This window comes from Balaenoptera acutorostrata, chromosome X (genome assembly GCF_949987535.1).
Source record: "Balaenoptera acutorostrata chromosome X, mBalAcu1.1, whole genome shotgun sequence".
Classification (NCBI taxonomy): domain Eukaryota; kingdom Metazoa; phylum Chordata; class Mammalia; order Artiodactyla; family Balaenopteridae; genus Balaenoptera; species Balaenoptera acutorostrata.
The window spans coordinates 122,421,479-122,434,760 of record NC_080085.1 but is presented as its reverse complement, the minus strand read 5'-3'; the positions used below and the strand labels follow the sequence as shown (position 1 = coordinate 122,434,760).

The following is a 13,282-nucleotide window of genomic DNA, read 5'->3' as shown; positions in this document are numbered from 1 at the left end:
AATTAATGAAATATTAAAAGAAGCTTTGAAAGAAAAATAAGTTTTAGATTGAATAAATGTCACTATTCTAGAAATATATTACATATGTGTATATATATAATATACATATATATATATATATAATTAAACATTTGTGCCACAAACTACAACAGTTAATGTTTTTATATATTTCAGACTTTGAGGACTTTTCATTTTAGCTCAGATACTGAAGAAAAAAGTATCTTTGAGAACTGTGCATTTATTTTTTCTTTAGAATATTTATTGTATTAAGTATTGTTTATTTGTTTTTGCATTTCTCTGAGAAATGCAAATTGACATCACAATGAAATGCCGTAACTATTGTAAAAAACAGAACATGCCAAAAAAGATTCTTGTAAAATTGTTTTCATTGCGATTAGCTCATACTTTCATTATTTATCATGTGAGGAGTTCTTCTTAGAAGTTGATGAAATAGATGGCAATCCAGAAGTGCCATCTCCTTGCCAAGGATGTCTATTTTTATTGCACAAGTGTCACTTTTAAAGTTGATGAACAGCAAACATGAAGTAGTAATAACTAATGTGGAAAAATGAAGCCACCTAAGGAGCAAGAAGTGATAGATGACATGGTGCATTTTTAGTACCATAAAAAGTTCAAAAATGAGGAATAGTTTTGGTCATGCCCCAGTTTTGATTTTTTAAAATACAACAACAACATAAGCATATTATTTTTTCATTAAGCTTCTCAGTTTCTTAGTATCACAATGGAATGATGAGAAAACAAGAACAACAACAAAAAAACCCATGAGTCTGCAAATCTCTGACAAAAAGCAGAGACTTCAAGGCATTTGAGGGGGAGAGGGGGAGTGGCTTGACAGAAGTGCCAAAGTAGTTCCAGCATCATGCCTCTCCTTAGCCGGCTGGGCCGGGAGGGGTGGGGCGGTGGAGTGGTGAGAAGGTGGCACTGTCACAGCTGTCCTTGGCGTTTCTGCCTCGTGACTGATACATGCATGATCTGCGCGGACCACCCCACAGGATTTTCTGGTGCCTCCCCGGTACCTGGCCGCATGACCCCTGTCTGCTCCAAACCCCTGGGACACCCCGGAGCCAGTTCTGCTGGCTGGGCGGCAGGAGAGGAGCGTGGAGGGGGACGAGGGCAGGCGACGCCGCTCCGGGCGTGAGAAACCGATGAGAGGCTGGGGCCCGTCTGGGAGACACCCGTGGCAGCAGGCGGAGGTGGTGCAGGTGGCAGCTGCAGGAGTCGGTGTCCTTCGGGCGGTGAGCAAGCTGCACCTAGAGCTTCACGGTGCCGGGGGGCAGGCTGTCGTTGCAGAGTCTGTAGTAACGCAGGTCGTTGACCAGGCTGTGCACATTCTGGGTGAATGAGGGCAGGTCCCCATCCATCTTGAAATTCCGCCCCAGCACATTTTTCTGGTTGGCATGCACACCGTCACAGCTGGTCAGGAACTCTGGGAGGAAGGCCGCGAAGAAGCCATCAAAGTCCACAGAGGCCACGCTGTAAATGGCGATGCCAATCTCCTCCTGCAGGAGGTCGTGGGGCTTGTGAACCAGGACCTGAAGCAGCACGTTCACAAACTGAAAGAGCGTGGTGGTCCGGAAGATCTTCTGAGGTACAGCTTCCGCTTGGTGTTGAGAGTCTCCAAGTAAAAGAGATTTTATTTAAATAGGTAGATGTCAGGCTGGAGAAAGGACTGTCCAAAAGCCTGCATGATGGCACTGAACTGAGGCTCATTCTCCATCTGCTCCTCGGCAATCCCCCTCTGGACACTGGCCAGGACGGTGGACTTGAAGAAGCACCTCCAGTTGCAATGGAGCGTCCGGAAGAGGAGCTCAGACAGCTCAGCCTTCACATCAGGGGAGCGGCGCTCGGCGATGACGGGATACACCTGCTCTATGCACAGGGAGATGATGCGGGGGAGGAAGGGCTTGAACACCTGGCCAGGTTCCTGGACCACCATCTGCAGGATCTTCAGGAACTTCTCAACCACCCGGCAGCCAGTACTGCCTTCGTGGAGTATGCTCTCGGCCAACTGTTCTCTGGTAAACATATTGAGGAAAGTCTGTGTGATCTGCCCAGTGAAAGGCACGCCCATCTGTACTCTAAGGCCTCGAAACAGAGTGGGGAAGAAGCTCAGCATCTCATCAGACACATCTGACTGATGGATAAAAGCTGGAAAGAGGGCCGGGGAGACTTGAACAGATTCCTGCAGGGACCGGTAGCAGATCTGTTGGGACTTGGCGGATTCCCCAGAGATATTCTCCACGCTATCTTCTAAGACACTAAGTGTCTGGTGGATAATCACTTTGGTGTCATCCAGGGGCATCTTCCTCTGCGGGGCGACAGCATTGGGCTTCAGGTTGCAATGATCCCGAGAGAGCGCAGAGATGAGGTTGGCATGGTTGACGGAGCGCACAGGCCACTGCTGCTCATTCTCTGGGATGTTTGGCCATGGAAGCAACAGGATGTTAGAGAGGGCTCGGCACACCAACACCTGAGCCTTGTCAACAAGCTGCTGGGTAGAGGGATCCGTGATTCTGTTGAATACTTTCTGTACTGCGGGGATGCTGAGCAGAAAGGTCGCACAGTGGCGGCCAGGGAGACCAGTGAGTGGCGCGCAGATAGCAGCAGTTTGTCTCGGACCTTGGTGCTGACCAGAGCTGTGACTGTATCCATGGTGGTGGAGACGAGCGTAACGAACGGCTGCGTATTCTGCCGATGAGCCTCGCTGCAGTACTGTGCTAGCCAGTGAGAGTAAGCCTGCAGAGCAGCCAGGGGCTAAGCGTGCACGTCAATGAGATCAGGCTTCAATACTGATGGCACGGCAGTCTCAATGTTGTGCAATTTTATCTGAGATCCATACAAAGTGACTTTGACCAACCTCTCCACCACCGTGAGGGCGTCGCTGAAGCGCAATGCGAACACGTCCCCGATGAAGTACTTGGCTAGGTGGCCCACAGCCTGCAGGAGGGAGCTCAGGTCTCGCAGGGAACAGTGCAGCCGCTGGCAGTCGTTCTCTGCTGTGATGTTCAACCTGTGTCCTGACCCTGAAGTAACTATAAACTGCTGTAACCCCAGATAAACTTCTAAATTGTCCTGAAGAACTGGGAACAGTGTTGAGAAGGCGTGTGTGAGAAGGAGCTCCATCACTTTGGCCACTGCCTCCAAGCTCTGGCGTAAGTACCACTGCCACTGTCTGCTGATCGTCATGCAGAGTTTTGTCATCCAACTCCTCCAGCTGGGCCTGGTTGTATCTGAAGTGGATTCGATTCAACACCTCCATGAGCAAGAGGACTAGGGCGTCTTCGTACCTGTTGAGAACTGCTTCCTTGTCTCCCAGACGGCTTTTCGTTTTCCTTGTCAGATAGTCCAAAAAGAGCATCCAGATATCCAAACAAGAGAAGTAACCTTCATGAGTAGGCTGATGAAATGTGTACTTGAACAAAACTGTCAAAAACTCCACCACAGGGAACTGGGAGTAGGACTCGATTCTTCTTAGGTGAACACTTGCAAAGAGCCGCAGAAGGTCAGTAAACTTCTCGATGTAGCTCTCATCCAGTTCTTCTAGCCTTCTCTTCACCTGTGGGCATTGTTATCCTTGGTGATTTTCTGCAGGAGGTGGAAAGTCTGCTGGAACATACGCAGTAAGTAGTCCTCGAACTCCATAGGCACACAGTTCTTGGACATGAGTTCATTGATGCAGGACATGGCCAGGACCCCAAGCCGGCCGCGCTCCTGACCCAACACACAGTTTTGGCTGCTGCCGTTAACCGATGCCATCTTTCTGGCCTGGATGTCACAGCCAAAGCAGGCAAAGTGGAAGATGGTGGTAAGGAGGGACGGGATGATGCTGGCAGACAGAGGAATCCATCTGAAGAGATGGGCCAGGCACTCCAAGGCCAGGGAACAGATATACTCACTCTCCGCATCAAGGATGGGGAGTGGCTGATTCAACAGTTTGGCTGAACTAGGACTCTGCAGCAGGTTACTCAGTAAGTCACCACTTTCTCCTGAGGTCGGGGATGGTGGTGGGGTGGTGGCAGTCACGCTGTGTTTGTCCCAGACAGTCTCCAAGATACCTGTCAGTAGCCCAAGCACTGTTCTGCACCTGGCCCAGCAGCAGCTTTCGCAACTCCTCCTTCCGAGCCACGCTGAGGTCCTCACCGGGACAAGCCAGCTCTTCTGAAGTTGTCTTCAACATGATCAGCCCGAGGGGAGTTGTCACAGGGGACTGGATCAACTGTAAAGTGTTAGTAAAAAAGTCATGGTAGAACATGGGCCAATCTTGACGGCCAATGTCAACAATCACTTCGCAGAGCTTGTTCCAGATGAAGTAAGGTAAGGTTTTGCGGTGAGCCAAGAGGAGTTTGGACAGGCAGCTACGGATTTCCATCTTATCCTGAGATGGGACCCCAAGCCACATTTTATTCATCAGATTCTCAAAAACCGTTAAACTGTACATCATTACATAGTCATTCCTAGTGCTGGAGAGAAAATACAGGCAGAATCTCCAGGCTCCTATTTGCTGAGCAAAGTTATCAAGAAGTTCCTCTAGCTCACGTTTTCTTTCATTGGTTGTACAGTCGTGGAAAAACTCTGTCATCAGCCTTTCCAATGCCCCGAGAGAGAGGCTTCTTCAGATGCCATGCTGGCCGGGGGAGGGGGCGGCTCAGGTGAGCTGGCTCTCGGGCTTCGGACACGTCCCGCTCGCACAGGTCAGCTCATGGTCCCGGCAGGCTCGGGAAGTGCCCCGCCCATGCAAAGACAACCGCTTCCCCACCCGGGCCCCGCGGGGACCCTCCATTAAGAGCGCGGCCCCCCGGCCCGCCTCATCGGGGACCCCCGGAACAATTCATCACCTCCCCAGGGAAACTGAAAAAGCAGGAACTGGGGCTCGGAGGGCAGCGGCTCGGGGCTTCCCGCCCGGGCCCGACCCCCGAGGGAAGGCTCCGGGCCCAGGCAGGGGCTCCCCGGCCCCCGCGTTCAGAAGCGGCGGCGGGCCCGGCCCCGAGGCTGAAGGGGCCTCGGCGGCGGCGCAGCCCGAGCGGCCGGCTCAGGAAAGGCCCGAGGGCCCGCGCCATCCTTGCAGCCCCAGCCCACACGGCCGCCGCCGCCGCCGCCCCCCGGAGCATCCCTGCGCGCGCCCGCCCCCCGGAGTGGCCCGCTCGCGCCGCGCGGCCGCCCCCGACCAACAGCCCCAACGCGCCGGCCCCAGTTTTGATTTGCAGCCATTTCAGATTGACCCTTCTTTAGAGACAGAATAAAAATAAAATATCTCATTTTCTCCTGAAAATACCCAATATGACTATACAAGTATGTATTTGTGGGCAACTGAAACACATTCCCTGCTAGTACTCCATAAACTGCAGGGGTCCATTGGGAACTGGGATTTGGCCTGCAGAAATCTGTAATAGCAATTTTAAGCGCTTGTAGGATAATGAGAAATTTTAGGTATTCTCAATAATATCATTCAATGCAGTGTATCTTCATTTCTTTAATAAAAGAGGAAATTCCTGCTGATCAAGTGTTACATAGCTTAAGGCTCATTTGGGGGGATGTAATGGCCAATGCCTAATTTATGCTCTTAGGGTTCATTTCAATATTAACCTTTTATGATTCCAATGGGGTTAGAGGCTTAATAGAATGAGGTGAAGTTATTAAAACCTATAACTTTATAATATACACATTTCTCACTGTTCCCTCCAGAGTCAAAGTGTTTCTTTTCAATTTGAATGAGGCAGGGGATGATTTATCCATATGTTCTTCCCAGTTCACATTTATCCTTAATGAGAACTTTGCTAGTTAGTTTATTTTTGTAATTAATGATACTTTGCTCCTGAAAAAAAAATTGATATCAATCAGTAAAAATAAGAGAGCCTGTATATATACATACAGAGTCCTCATGTCAGTGACTGTGTGTGTGTGTTGTATTTCTATGTAGTTTTAGAATCACAAATCATAACTTTCTTTTCCAGTGTTCATTACTAAAGGAAGTTTTGCAGAAATGCTGCCTAATACTTTCTGAAGGTCAACTGAAAGTGAGTCTGTGGCATGCTCAGATAAGAGAACGCTGCCTAGAGCCCTGCTATTCACATCATTAATCAGAAAGTGAGGAACTTAGAAGTCAGCCTGCAAATATGAGTTATGTGGGTTAGAGAAGAATGTATAATCCCGTTCAGTAGAGTGTGAAAGTTTCCATATACCTGCTACTCCTAAATCAGTAATAGCTGAGGATGAAGCTTTATGAGCTTTTTAAATAAAACGGTATTCTTGATAATATATGCCAAATCTCTCTGTAGCAGGATCCAAGGCCACAGTAAGTCACCACTCCAAATTGTTTTAGTAAAGGCATTATTTTGAGTATTGAGAGAACTATATATGGGTTGCCATGTAAATCTGAAGTTGGATCATTCATGAAAGAAGTAAAACACAACCAAATATTTTATGTTCCTCTGAACTTCAAAACAACTTAAAATATTTAGGGTGTTGGGATGATTGGCCCGGGGTGGGGAGGGGAGTGGCTAGGTAGAAATATGCTGAAGTCATACTATAGGCCAGATTGATTTATATATTATTTAATTTATTCAGCACAAACACATATGCACAGACATATGCAACTATTAAGGTAGGAGGTATCATCATTTCCATTTTATGGAGGGGGAAATTGAAACTTGATGTTAAATAATTTGTCCAAGATCATGAAACCAAAAAGTTGCAGATTGACTTCGAGTACTGCAAAGTTAATGTTCATTTCCCTACAGGAAATGTGTGCCCTGATATATTTTTTATTTTAGGAATATACACATATTTATCCCAATGAAATTTTTAGCTACTGAACGGACAACAGCTTCATGTGGTTGATGTTTGCAGCCTCATAACACCTAGGCTCAAAGCTGCGCATCTAACTGGTGCCCAGTGGAGGAGGGTTAGTGGATTGAATTCATGAATACTGACCTCAAGTCTTGGCAATAAAATGTAAATGTAATGTGATGAATGAATATTTTGGAAAATGGTCCTTCAGTTATGAATATGAGGACAGATCCTGCCATCAGTAGTACATGTTCTGTGATCTATCTTCATCCTGCAGTTGGGAGGAACCTGCAAGTAGTCTCTCATACCAGCACCACTGGCAACACGGATAACCAGATATAGGCATGTGGCATTTAGTCGGGAAGCAGAGCTAAGCATACTGGACCATTTGAACATCATAAAAAATAGAAATAAAACAGTTGCAATAGTGGGAAAAGATACAATTATTACTTTCACAATATACTGTATACTTCTTGAGGACAAGAGAAATAGTGTCTTAATTATGTCTGTATTCCTAGCACCTGGCACAGTGTAAGGGCTCACTTTTCCCCAAGACTAAAGCAAGGGAGTTATATAATCTCTCTAAGGCCGTTTGGGTTCTCAGCTGACATCACGATTTTGCACATGTCCTTCCCTCCACCTGCCATGTCTTTCCTGCTCTCACTTTCTCCATCGACCTTACCCTCTCCTGCTTATTTTCACATCTCAACTCATGTGTCACCAACTCGAGTAACTTTCCCTGGCTCCTCTAGTAACACTTCAGTTCTCCTTTCCTAATATTCCAATTGTACCTGGAAGATACTTCTTAAAGATGTAAGGGAAAGTTTCTACATGTCTGCAGAATAAGAGTTGGTTTTTTTAATTGAAATATAGTGGCTTTACAATAGTATATTCATTTCAGGTTTACAGCATAGTGATTCAGGATTTTTCAGACTATAACTCATTATAGGTTATTACAAGATAATGGCTATAATTCCCTGTGCTATACAGTATATCTGTACAGTTGCTTATCTATTTTACACATAGTAGTGTATATCTGTACTCCTAATTTACCCTTCCCCCATTTCCTCTCCCCTTTGGTAACCACTAGTTTGTTTTCTATATCTGTGAGTCTGTTTCTGTTTTGCATATATTACATTCACTTGTATTATTTTTTTCGATTCCACATATAAGTGATATCATACAGTATTTGTCCTTCTCTAACTTATTTCACTAACCATAATATTCTCTAGGTCCATCCACCTTGCTGCAAATGGCAGAATTTCATTTTTTTATGGCTGAGTAGTATTTCATTGTATATATATACCACATCTTCTTTATCCATTCATCTGTTGATGGGCACTTGGGTTGCTTTTGTATCTTGGCTATTGTCAATAGTGCTGCTATGAACATTGGGGTGTGTGTATCTTTTCCAATTACTATTTTAGTATTTTCTGGATATATACCCAGGAGTGGAATTGCTGGATCATATGGTAGTTCTATTTTTAGTTTTTTGAGGAATCTCCATACTGTTCTCCATAGTGGCTGTATCAATTTACGTTCCCGCCAACAGTGCAGGAGGGTTCCCTTTTCTCCACACCCTCTCCAGCATTTGTTGCTTGTAGATTTTTTGATGATGGCCATTCCGACCCGTGTGAGATGTTATCTCATTGTGGTTTTGATTAACATTTCTGTAATAATTAGTGGTGTAGAGCATCTTTTCACGTGCTTGTTAGCCATCTGTATATCTTCTTTGGAAAAATGTATATTCAGGTTTTCTGCCCATTTTTTAATAGGGTTGTGGTGGGGGTTTTTTAGATATTGAGTTTATGTGTTTCGGTTATTAGCCCTTTGTTGGTCACATCATTTGCAAATATTTTCTCCCACCGCATATGTAGGTTGTCTTTTCATTTTGTTGATGGTTTCTTTTGCTCTGCAAAGGCTTTTAAGTTTAATTGGGCCCCATTTATTCATTTTTGCTTTTATTTCTTTTGCCTTAGGAGACAGATCCAAAAAAAATAGTGCTATGATTTATGTCAAAGAGTGTTTTGCCTATGCTTTCTTCTATATGTTTTATGGTTTCAGGTCTTACATTTAGGTTTTTAATCCATTTTGAGTTTATTTTTGTATATGGTGTTAGGGAGTGTTCTAATTTCATTCTTTTACATGTAGCTGTCCAGTTTTGCCAGCACCACTTGTTGAAGAGGCTGTCTTTTCTGCACTGAATATTCTTACCTCCTTTGTTGTAGATTAATTGATCATAACTGAGTGGGTTTCTTTCTAGGCTCTCTATTCTGTTCCACTGATCTATGTATCTGTTTTTGTTTCAATATCATGCTGTTTTGATTAGTAAAATTTTGTAGCATTATCTGAAGTCTGGGAGGGTGATACCTCCAGCTTTGTTCTTTTTTCTGCAGATTGCTTTGGCAAATTGGGGTCTTTTCTGGTTCTGTACGAATTTTAGGATTATTTGTTCTAGTTCTGTGAGACCCAAATAAACAAAATAAGAAACGAAAGAGGAGAAATAACAACTGATACCACAGATATACAGAAAAATCATAAGACTACTAAGAACAGTTATATGCCAACAAGTTGGACAACCTAGAAAAAATGGACAAATTTCTAGAAACATACAACCTGCCAAGACTGAATCAAAAAGAAACAGACAATTTGAACAGACCAATCAGTAGTAGTAAAATTGATTTAAAATTTTAAAAAAAGATCCCAGAAACCAAAAGTACAGGTCCAGACAACTTCATAGGGAAATTCAATCAAACTTTTAAAGAAGAACAAATACTTATCATTTTCAAAGTACTGCAAAGAACTGAAGAGCGTGGAACATTCTCAAATTCATTCTATGAAGCCACTGTTACCCTGATACCAAAACCAGGCAAAGACTATAAAAAAGCAAAAATTGCAGACCAATATCTTTGATGAATATAGATGCAAAGCTCCTCAACAAAATTTTACCAAACCAAATCCAACAATATATAAAAAGGATCATACACCATGAACAAGTTGAATTTATTCCAGAGTCACAAGGATGATTCAACATTCACAAATCAATCAATGTGATATACCACATTACAAAAGGAAGAATAAAAATCATAAGATCATCTTAATAGATGCAGAAAAAGCTTTTGATAAAATCCAACATCCATTTATGATAAAAACTCTAAACAAAGTGGGTATAGAGGGAACAGACTCCAACATAATAAAGGACATTTATGAAAAACCCACAGCCAACATCATACTCAACAGTGAAAAGCTGAAAGCCTTTCCTCTAAATTCAGGAACAAGACAAGGATACCCACTCTCACAACTTCTATTTAACATAGTATTGGAAGTCCCAGAAACAGCAATCAGACGAGAAAAAGAAATATAAAAGGCATCCAAATTGGAAGGGAAGAAATAAAACTGTCACTATTTGCAGATGACATGATACTTTTTATAGGAAACACTAAAGTCTCCACCCCAAATCTATTAGAACTAATAAATGAATCCAGCAAAGTCTCAGGAGACAAGATTAATATATGCAAATCTGTTGCTTTTCTACAAACTAAAAATAAACTATAAGAAAGAGAAAGCAAGAAAATAATCCCATTTAAAATTGCATCAGATATCTGAAAGAGAAATTAAGGAAACACTCCCATTTACCATTGCAACAAAAAGAATAAAATACCTAGGAATAAACCTACCTGAGGAGACAAAAGACCTGTATGCAGAAAACTATAAGACACTGATGAAAGAAATTAAAGATGATATAAACAGAAGGAGAGATAGACCATGTTCTTAGATTGGAAGATTAAACATTGTGAAAATGACTATACTACCCAAAGCAATCTACAGACTCAATGCAATCCCTATCAAACTACCAATGGCATTTTTCACAGAACTAGAACAAAAAATTTCACAATTTGTATGGAAACACAAAAGACCTGAATAGCTAGGGCAATCTTTTTATTTATTTATTAAACATCTTTACTGCAGTATAATTGCTTTAAATTGTTGTGTTAGTTTCTGCTGTATAACAAAGTGAATCAGCTATATGTATACATTTATGCCCATATCCCCTCCCTATTGTGCCTCCTTCCCACCCACCCTATCCCAGCCCTCTAAGTGCTCACAAACACCGAGCTACTCTCCCCGTGCTATGCAGCTGCTTCCCACTAGCTATTTTACATTTGGTAGTGTATATATGTCAACGCTACACTCTCACTTCATCCCAGCTCACCCGTTCCCCTCCACATGTCCTCAAGTCCATTCTCTACGTCTGGGTCTTTATTCCTGTCCTGCCCCTAGGTTCGTCAGAACCATTTTTTTAGATTCCATATATATGTGTTAGCATACAGTATTTGTTTTTCTCTTTCTGACTTACTTCACTCTATATGACAGACTCTAGGTCCATCCACCTCACTACAAATAACTCAATTTCATATCTTTTTTGGCTGAGTAATATTCCACTGTATATATGTGCCACATCTTCTTTATCCATTCCTCTGTTGATGGACACTTCTTCGGAAAAGAAGAAGTGAAGCTGTCACTGTTTGCAGATGACATGATACTATACATACAGAATCCTAAAGACACTACCAGAAAACTACTAAGGCTAATCAATGAATCTGGTAAACTAGCAGGATACAAAATTAATGCACAGAAATCTCTTGCATTCCTATACACTAATGATGAAAAATCTGAAAGTGAAATTAAGAAAACACTCCTATTTACCATTGCAACAAAAAGAATAAAATATCTTGGAATAAGGCTACCTAAGGAGACAAACGACCTGTATGCAGAAAATTATAAGACACTGATGAAAGAAATTAAAGATGATACAAATAGATGGAGAGATATACCATGTTCTTGGATGGGAAGAATCAACATTGTGAAAATGACTCTACTACCCAAAGCAATCTACAGATTCAATGCAATCCCTATCAAACTACCACTGGCATTTTTCACAGAACTAGAACAAAAAATTTCACAATTTGTATGGAAACACAAAAGACCGCGCATAGCCAAAGCAATCTTGAGAACGAAAAATGGAGCTGGAGGAATCAGGCTCCCTGTATTCAGACTATAATAGTCTTTACTTTAAAGTCTATTTTGTCTGATATGAGAATTGCTACTCCAGCCTTCTTTTGATTTCCATTTGCATGGAATATCTTTTTCCATACCCTCACTTCCAGTCTGTATGTGTCCCTAGGTCTGAACTGGGTCTCTTGTAGACAGCATACATACGGGTTTTGTTTTTGTATCCATTCAGCCAGTCTATGTCTCTTGGTGGGAGCATTTAATCCATTTACATTTAAGGTAATTATCGATATGTATGTTCCTATTACCATTTTCTTAATTGTTTTGGGTTTGTTATTTTAGGTCTTTTCCTTCTCTTGTGTTTCCTGCCTAGAGAAGATCCTTTAGCATTTGTTGTAAAGCTGGTTTGGTGGTGCTGAATTCTCTTAGCTTTTGCTTGTCTGTAAAGGTTTTAATTTCTCTGTCGAATCTGAATGAGATCCTTGCTGGGTAGAGTAATCTTTGTTGTAGGTTTTTCCCTTTCATTTCTTTAAATATGTTCTGCCACTCCCTTCTGGCTTGAAGAGTTTCTGCTGATAGGTCAGCTGTTAACCTTATGGGGATTCCCTTGCATGTTATTTGTTTCTTTTCCCTTGCTGATTTTAATATTTTTTCTTTGTATTTAATTTTTGATTGTTTGGTTAATATGTGTCTTGGCCTGTTTCTCCTTGGATTTATCCTGTATGGGACTCCCTGCACTTCCTGGACTTGATTGACTATTTCCTTTATCATATTAGGGAAGTTCTTAACTCTAATCTCTTCAAATATTTTCTCATCCCTTTCTTTTTCTCTTCTTCTTCTGGGACCCCTATAATTCGAATGTTGGAGCGTTTAATGTTGCCCTAAATGTCTCTGAGACTGTCCTCAATTGTTTTCACTCTTTTTTCTTTATTCTTCTCTGTGGTAGTTATTTCCACTATTTTATCTTCCAGGTTCTTATCCGTTCTTCTGCCTCAGTTATTCTGGTATTGATTCCTTCTACAGAATTTTAAATTTCATTTATTGTGTTGTTCATCGTTGTTTGTTTGCACTTTAGTTCTTCTAGGTCCTTGTTAAACGTTTCTTGTATTTTCTCCATTCTATTTCCAAGATTTTGGATCATCTTTACTATCATTACTCTGAATCCTTTTTCAGGAAGACTGCCTATTTCCTCTTCATATGTTTGGTGTGGTGGGTTTTTACTTTGCTCCTTCATCTGCTGCATATTTCTCTGTCTTCTCATTTTGCTTAACTTACTGTGTTTGGGGTTTCCTTTTCACAGGCTGTAGGTTTGAAGTTCCCATTGTTTTTGGTGTCTGCCCCCAGTGGGCAAGGTTGGTTTAGTGGGTTGTGTAGGCTTCCTGGTGGAGGGGACTGGTGCCTGTGTTCTGGTGGATGAGGCTGCATCTTGTCGTTCTGGTGGGCAGGACCATGTCCAGTGGTG

General features: G+C 42.5%; 1 pseudogene; it reads right to left on the bottom strand.

Moving 5' to 3' along the window:
- Positions 1–1,271: 1,271 nt before the first annotated feature.
- LOC102998124 (exportin-6-like) lies at positions 1,272–4,644 on the bottom strand (annotated as a pseudogene).
- Between the last annotated feature and the right edge of the window lie 8,638 nt (positions 4,645–13,282).